Source organism: Myxocyprinus asiaticus, chromosome 26 (assembly GCF_019703515.2).
Source record: "Myxocyprinus asiaticus isolate MX2 ecotype Aquarium Trade chromosome 26, UBuf_Myxa_2, whole genome shotgun sequence".
Lineage (NCBI taxonomy): Eukaryota > Metazoa > Chordata > Actinopteri > Cypriniformes > Catostomidae > Myxocyprinus > Myxocyprinus asiaticus.
In genome coordinates, this window is record NC_059369.1 from 40,715,906 (window position 1) to 40,722,935 (window position 7,030).

The 7,030-nt window shown below is 36.7% G+C and overlaps 1 long non-coding RNA gene across 2 annotated transcripts; it reads right to left on the reverse strand.

The window, feature by feature from the left end:
* Positions 1-245: 245 nt before the first annotated feature.
* On the reverse strand, positions 246-6,335 carry LOC127416943 (uncharacterized). 2 transcript variants are annotated; one of them, XR_007893203.1, is made up of 5 exons: positions 6,246-6,335; positions 5,882-6,001; positions 5,315-5,361; positions 2,925-2,980; positions 246-672 (listed from the first exon to the last, which is right to left on the reverse strand). It is a non-coding gene; the product is annotated as an uncharacterized LOC127416943 (long non-coding RNA). The 2 variants fall into 2 exon arrangements; XR_007893202.1 differs by lacking the exons at positions 5,315-5,361; positions 5,882-6,001; positions 6,246-6,335 and adding an exon at positions 2,387-2,424 and having other exon boundaries at positions 2,558-2,961.
* Between the last annotated feature and the right edge of the window lie 695 nt (positions 6,336-7,030).

Sequence of the window (7,030 nt, forward strand, 5' to 3'; positions counted from 1 at the left end):
AATTTCAAAAGGCAAACAAAATTAGTTATATTTTCTTACACTCAAACAAAAAAACATTTTAGCCTATTTTCTTAGGATTTAAGCATTTCTGTTTCATCTAAAAAAAAATACTGTATTTTGTGTTTGCTCTTATGAAAATTTTAATGTATTCATTTATTTATTTTTATAGTTTTAACAGTGGTATTTTTAACAAGACCATTGTAAGCACATGGAAGCATGGACCTTCACTACTGTGGCTAGATGTAACATGATTTCTATAAAACAAATTTTGGCATTTTTGTAATTACAAACAGTAGGCCTACTCTAAACACATGTAAAAACAATGAATACAAAATATAAACATTTAAAAGTTGTAACAAATTTATTTTATTCCCTCACTCCCCTAATGTAGCCTATGACAAATTTTCTAGAGCTGAAATAGTGATATGATAATATGTATTATGAACCTATTTCTGCCTAAAGTACAGTTAGTGTTACTATAGTAAATTCAAGGGTGGATATGTATAATTCTGTGCTGAATTCAAATGGTTTCCACATCTCGTGCCTTGCTTCTCACTTGTACTCGCAGCGCTGCAGTGATCAGAGGTGCATGTTTATGAGCTCAAGACCGGTCTGTGAGTAAAATGCACCTGCTTTGCACTCATGCTGCTCTGTCCATAGAGCCGTATCCACCTACAGAACCATAAAGGTGCATTAGCGGAGGTTGTGGCTTTGCCTGTCTATTTGATGCTGCTAAACCAGATACTTCAGATGCGTCACTAGACTTCAGAATCAGATGAACCGCTGTACAAATGCCAACCCGTATAATGGAGTCTAGATAAACATCGATGCAAACAGGAATTTGCCAATAGATTTGATTAACATGACTGATAAACGCCACCCCCCCCCCCATGTAACCTAACGTCCCACTCTCTACAAATTTGCTCTCAGCGCCCCCTGGCATCATTTCAACGCCCATTGGGGGGTGGTACTGCACCCATTGAGAACACCTGGTTTAGTGCATGTTTGCATTTGAAAAACAGTTGAAAAGCAGTCCAAGTGGAACACGTTCAAATAAATAATTTAAACAAATAGTTTTAATTATTTTGACTGCTATCTGTGTTGCATTATTTTTATATTATTTTTGCGTTATCTTTTTCGGAGTGTCTATTTGCAACCTGGTGTAAATAGTAACTGCCACACTTTGCAGCTATTTGCACCCCAGTAGTCTGGTGGAACCACAGAAATATACAATAAACTAACCAATATGCAGTGGAGTGGGGTGTAAAGACGGTGTTTGAATGTATAAGTTTGTCTTAGCGACCGCGGATGGAATCTGCCATTTGTCCTACTCTTTTTCCCATTCGATCCCCAGTTTCCACTCTTAATATTTCCTTTAATACTACTTAAATAATAGATAAAAATGGATATAAATGTGATTGCATCGCAGTGATTTGGTCATGGCAAATGTCGAGGAGTGCAGAGAAGGGTTTGATCCAGAGGCGGGGTCTGTCGATCGCAATCATTCCCGCGTGAAACCATGGTTACTGTAGTAAAACAAAGGTTATTTTTTCTAAGGTAAGGTTAAGGTTAGGTTTAGAGGTAGAGGTTAATGTAGTGTGTCTGTGGGACCCTAAATAAACACACACACAAAAAAACACACTGCAGTGATGCCCATACTGTATGTTAGTATTTAAATATGGGTGCAAATAGTATCTGACACTATAAGCAGCAGGGTGCAATTAGTATCTACCATTATTTGCACCAGGGTGCAATTAGTCTCTAAAATTATTTGCACTGGGGTTGGGGTGCAAATAATATCTGCCACTATTTGTACTGGGATGTAAATAGCATAAACCATTATTTGCACCAGGGCTATATTTTTCCTTTTAAGTTTATGCAATGGACCTTTTAAAAGTCAAATAAGTCAATGTACATGTTTAATGCTTGCTTAGTATTTAATGGCTACATTTACACATTATGAGCACTAGATCTGTGACCACAGAGACGTTTGGGAAACAGGGAAAAATATCAACAGCTGTCATGAATTACAAAATTCGTATAAGGTGTAACCGGTCCTGCTCAACCCACTCTGAGCAGGATTTGAACCAGCATCTCCAGCCACAGCCTTTAGCATCAGTCGCTAGTGCACCTCTTGAGACCAGGGGAGTGAAATTTAAACACTGCACAGCTTCCTACCAGCTGGCTACTGTTACAAAGGCTTACATGATCTTATAGAATTATGATGTCTTGATGATCGCTTTAATGCCGATATCTTAAAGTAGCATGTTTAATGTCAGATGATGCCTTAAAGCATTATGAAGTGTCATAATCATCAGATTTACACATTTTAATACTGTAAACAATGTTAAAAGGAATAGTTAACATGTTTTCATTATTTACTCACCCTTACGTTATTCCAAATTCTTATACTGTTAGTTTGTTCTGTGGAACACAAAAGGAGAAATTTGGTGACATAAACGACATGAGGGTGAGTAAAGAATGGCAAAATAATAATATTTGGTATGATGTCCAGAATTCTATCCTCTGGTCTTGAATTAGCAGGCCTATTACTCACGTGCAATTCATAAAGTCTTTTTACAACTTGGGAAAGAGGACAGTCTGCTAAAAGAAAAGGTGTCTGTGGTTTATATTATGAATCAACCATATCTTTGTTCCAATACTCAATTAATCCATTGTAAATCAGGACAGGTCCTTGTGATAAACTTTCTGCTCCTCTTGTCTCTCTGTTCACAAAGCTGCTGGAGAATATTTTTTAATACAAACTAATGAAACAACAAGATGTATATAAATCTTATGCACACGTGGACGACCATAATTTGATGATTTTTTCCCTAAAATGCTTCCCCTCTTGATAATCACACTTTTCCTGTCTCTGCAAATCTGAATCCTCCTGAGATCTCCTTGATGAATCCTTATCTCACCCTGTGCCGTGGTCCAGCAGAAGCTTGTTGGGATGTGATCTGGTTTTCTATTGATCCTGGAGGGAAAGAAGAGGTCAAATTTTAAATTCATAATTAAATAAATAAAAGCCCAACTGTGCCTTTGTATTATAAGCAACTGTGTTTCACTTTTAAGTGCTGCAGTACATAAATAGAAGGCTTAAAGATTGTGTAAGAACATTTTCTTCTACTTTTTGATGAAGTGATATCTTTTAAGGGCCTCTAGGGTGCATGTATTATCCAGTCAACTCATCCCAGGACGTTAAGCGCATTGATGTTATATCATCTTTAATGCACAAATGTGTAGTTTGTCTTCATGTTTCTGTGGTAGAAACTCAGAGGACCAGTCTAGTCTTCACAGAATACTGTGTCCTTCACTAACCCCTGTGTCATAAAATATATCACTGAACAAAAACAAAGAGAGAGAGAGAGAGAGAGAGAGAGAGAGAGAGAGAGAGAGAGAGAGAGAGAGAGAGAGAGAGGGAAAGATTTCTAAGCACAAGTCTCAACCTCAGACAGCATGTTTATTGACTGGCTGGCTTCTGCACAATTTTTTCAATGCTGGGCACTTTTAGCACTGTGGACAAAGTAAAATCTCGTTAAAACATTTTTTCACACTGTATGTATATGGATCAAATTTTTATCTGAAAAGTCATGAAAATTCCCACCACAGTCTCAATTCTGTATTGTGTATAATGGAATTTTGTGGTGGAAATGATGCTGATGGAAATAAAATTCAAATTGTCTTTTAAAATACAATGGCTGACTACTTCGTTTCGGAATGCTAATTTCATAGCTAACATATTATGTATCCTAAATGCACACAATTAATTAATATTTTCACACTGTGAGCAACCATCGAGGAGGAGCGAGCCAGCATTATGGTTGGCATGTGGCAACAAGGGGCCTGCCTGGACAAAATGGGAACAACTTACGGAACGAAAAATCTCATGGGCTGAGCTTTGGAAGGCGGAGCCCCACCGTATCATGTTCTTGGTCCAGGCTGTCTACGACATTCTACCAAGCCCAGCCAACCTGTTATGTTGGGGAAAGATGGAGAGCCCCGCATGCCCACTGTGCCCAGCAAAAGGCACTTTGGAGCACATCCTAAGCAGCTGTCCAAAAGCACTGGGCAAGGGACGCTACCGATGGTGTCACAACCAAGTCCTGAAGGCCATAGCAGACACCATCTCTAGTGCTATGAAGTATATGGAGCTGGTAGAGCAGTGATGAGAGAATGGCTGGCGGGCAAGATGCGAGCCCATAGAGGTGGGCTGCAGAGGATTTGCAAGTCAGTCCCTCTGCAGAATGTATAACATCCTGGGCATCCCCACACCCAATTAAGCAAAGGGCCATAAGAATGACCACAGAGGCAGCAGAACTGGCCTCGACCCAGCCAACATTGAAAGGTGGGGCCCATGTTGGTAAGACATAGCCTTGAAGTATGGGCCCCAAGTAGGTTTGTCCATGGGTTCCATGTTGGCCCTATCTTGGTTTGCCCATATAGTTCACATGGAGAATCTAATTGGGCTTAATATGGGGCCCAGCTGGGCAACCTACATCAGACCCATATAGGTCTCACTTTATGTAGCCCATATGGATTACATCAGTGCTCATTATGGGTTTGTCATTGGGTACTGGATTGGCCCCTCATAGTTTCCCTGCATTGGTTGAATGTGAATACTGATGATAGTTTAAAGATGCATATCCCACTTAGGAAAATTATAAATTATGGTAGACAGAACTGTGATGATTGTAATCTGCAGAGAAGTAAGGTATCATTATGTCACAGAAGTTTATTACTACAAAAATGCTGAAAATTTTATTTCAACAGTATGTCTTGCACATTTCATAACACATATCATGTATCGGTAGCACTTTACAATACGGTTCCATTTGTTGACAACATTTGTTGCATGAACTACCAATACTTCTACAGAATTCATAAATATTAATTTCATACCAATACTTTTTTTTTTAATCAAAAGTTAACATTTGTTTATTGTTCATGGTTGCTCATAGTGCATTAACCATTGTATTTTTTATTATTATAACATCAACATAGGCTTAATATATGCAATAAAAGAACTATATTGTTCATCCATGATACTTTACGCATTAACTAATGTTAATGAATGGAACTTTGGTTACACTTTAACCAAATAGAGGTGCATAGAGGTGCATTAGAGGTGCATTACGGAATATTTACAATCTACATGAAAATTCAAAAAATGGAAAAGATCAAGATGGTTGGTGCATCAAATATGATTTATTATGCACAAAAAATTCAAGGTTAAAACATGTTTGAAAAAAAAAATAGATTTTCTACATTAGAAATTGTGGACTAAATGTAACATATAACATTTCCTTACATTACTGTAGACGGTCTTGTCTGACATGGTGTGTTTCATTACTCCACCTGTAAAAACAAAAACAAAAAATGTCTTAGAATATAGTGGTCTGAAATGCCAAGCAGCATCTTTGACTACACAATGTCAATATTGATACAATGAAAAAAAAAAAAAGAAAAAAAAAAAAATATATATATATAGAATGTACCCCATAAAAGCTAAGGCAGCAATTTGCAATCACTTGCTTTAAGTAAATTTGATTGTTTTTATAGTCAAGTTTACCCCATTATATTGAGAACCTATACTGCATGCTAAAATAGAGTATTTTAAGAATATCAGGTAAAGTCTGCCTAATATTAATTAGATTGTAAGTGCAATTTACCTTTGTAATATAGGCAGTTTACTTAAAATAAATAAATAAATAAAAAAGGTAATTTTTACAACAACGACAAAAAAAAAATAGTACATTTTTTAGACTACAGTTACAACATTTATTTCAGTAACTCACAATATACACAACATTAATTGTTAATATCATTGTTTTCTCAACCCATTTGTGCACATGTAGGCCAATAAAAGATCTTTTACTTTATTGCATTCAAAGATGATTCTCTGTGAAATAATGACAGCAACATCTACTAAATCCTCTTGAGTGGCAGCATGGACAACAGAATCTTTAGAATGTGCTGAGTATGACTCGTCGTCCTCCTTAAAAAAAAATAAAAAATTACTGACTTTCACTTGCTCATTAAATTTTGATATTTAATCCAGGTATTTTAATTCTGTTGAGGGCCTGACAAATTCTACATACAAAAACACAAATAAAAAAAGTGGCACACTTAATTTGTATTGCCCGAAAGCTGATATCATGTTGAAACCCCAAATAGAATCGAATTGAAGAGACCTGCCCTATAGTAAATTGTATACCCTTATAAATTAATTGAACACATACCAGACAGTCTTGGAAAAGCTCCTCTCTCTTTTCCCCATGGTACTCAACGAGGTATATCAAAGCATCCCTTCTGCTCTCAACATCGCTGCCCTGTTAGGACAACTGAACAATGAGAACATCAACAGATATAATAATCAACATTATGAAACTAGCAAGTGAATTATGTGCTCAGTCAAAACATACCTGATGTTGAGTGTCTGATATTGGTCTTGGTGCCAGCCACTCCTTCCAGGTGTGTGTAATGCAGGTTAGTGTAATGGTCTATTTCTTTATAAATGTATGGTCCAGATGGCTATTACTATTCTGCTTCTATAGAATCTAGCAAGTAAAGAGCCATGATTAGAACACGACAAAAACTATTCCAAGACTAAGAAACATACAAATAGTGGCAAAACCATGACTTCTTTATTATTGATGAATACATACCTGAGCATCACTGAGTAATGCTGGTAACTTCCCCGGAATTTTTTAACAGCATGATCAACATGAGTAGAATGCATGGTAAAGCACAGAAACATTTTCAGATTAGACTATCCTGATATAGAGTCACAAATTCATAACATGATACATATGCATTAAAATGATTCACGTTATTAAAATCAAATCAGAAATACATTTTTCTACTTACAAGTGACGGCAAAAAGCATCTTTTCTGTCAAAATTTCTGGTCTCAATTGATCTGAATTCCAAATGGCGGCAAAACAGGCAGCACGAGAAATACTCTGATTCAAAATGTGCATCTCAGAATAATGTAAAGCTTAGTCACACTTTAATAATAAAACGCC